Genomic DNA, 1,587 nt, shown 5'->3' with positions numbered 1-1,587 from the left:
CAGGATTCTTTGTCTGTGGTTTAATCTGCTGTGAAATCTACAGAAGACAACAGAAGAGCTGAAATTGGGCAGAAATGCTTCCTCGGTCTTGGTCTGTGCTCTTTATTGTAGTATGAAATAAATTGTGTCTGAAAATACAGAAGCATATTCTTTCCTTTTTGCACTTGTGGACAACACGAAATGTTACTAAGGGCTGTCACTCGTCTGGGCAACACTTTGATGAACCTGGATTTTGTAGAAAGCGTGAAGTGAAAGTGCTAATCTCCGGAGACAACAACTACAGTTAGTGTCCAACTGATGCTGGCACCAGTCCACATCGAGTCCTATATTAAAATGTTCAGTTTTACAGGATTTAAAAGCACGTTTACCATGTTATAAAGAACGTTTTGGAAGATTTTCTAGAATTATTTGTGAAATATCTATTACTTGATGTGTGGTACAGCCCATCCAAGAAGTCTGTTTCAGTTTTGGTGAAGTTTCTGGATTTTATCTGTCTGTTACTTAGCCCTAATTAGCATATATGTGGACCATTTAGGGCAGCATGGTGGTTAGTTCACAGCAAGAAGGTCCTGAGTAAGACTCCACCATCTGGCCAGACCTTTCTGTGTGGAGTTCTCCCTGTGTCAGTGTGGGTTCACTCTCGGTTTTCTGTCTTCCTCCAACAGTCCAAAGACATGTAATTAATCTTTGTCCATGTCGCTCTTGTGGGGTGTTCCCAGTGTGGAGTGGACATATCTATCGGAACAGCGATGAACCAGTGACAGGGTCAGCGGTTGGCAATGTTCGTGGGGAGCAATAAACAATGAATAAGTAGAAAATTGGAATTTCCAAGTTCCCAGTGACTCTAGAACATCCCTTGGATTTCCTATTTAGAAAGTTGGAGAAGCACCAGCAACGCAAGTTAATGATCTAAGTGTCACGGGACCGAGTGGTCTGTACTGAACAGGACTCGGATGCAGAAACCCAGAGCAGAGCCAGCAGATGATGTAACAAATATTTATTAGGCTTAAGTGCAAGAAACGTAGCAAGGACAAAAAAACAAAATAAACAATAAGACGTGGCGTGGCCTGAGAAACGTGGCTAGGGCGAGGGAACGGGGCCTGAGATGCAGAGTGGAGCTGAGCAGGGAACAGTCACATTGCAGTTGGGGACATAGAGTGTTGAGAGGGGGGTGAGGCACAGAGTGATTTTCAAAATGGTTGTTTGGTATCCTGAGTCCAGAGGTAGAGAGTGAGCCAAAGTGAATCCAGCAACTGCAGCACAAGAAAGTCTTGTTAGTAAGATCAATCACAGCAAGAACTTGAAGCATAAGGCCTGTTACCAACATGGGTTGATGACAAACTGGCAGTGAATGAACATCAACGTGTGGCTTAAATCCCTCTGGCTTGATTGCCTGCAATAGGCTCCAGGTGTGCAGGAGCTGGAGGAGTTGGCCCTGCCCAGGGGCGGATTCCAGGTAAGTTCAGGAGCCTTATGGAAATTCCAGCCACTCACCGCAGAACATGACACTAAGATTGTGACAATGAAGGTAAACATTACTACAACTGTAAAACTGCACTGACCAGTCTGTATCCAAAAATATACGGT

Source organism: Neolamprologus brichardi, chromosome 6 (genome assembly GCF_056152115.1).
Source record: "Neolamprologus brichardi isolate AB-2024 chromosome 6, ASM5615211v1, whole genome shotgun sequence".
Classification (NCBI taxonomy): domain Eukaryota; kingdom Metazoa; phylum Chordata; class Actinopteri; order Cichliformes; family Cichlidae; genus Neolamprologus; species Neolamprologus brichardi.
The sequence above is the reverse complement of the archived record's forward strand: the minus strand, read 5'-3'. Positions refer to the sequence as shown.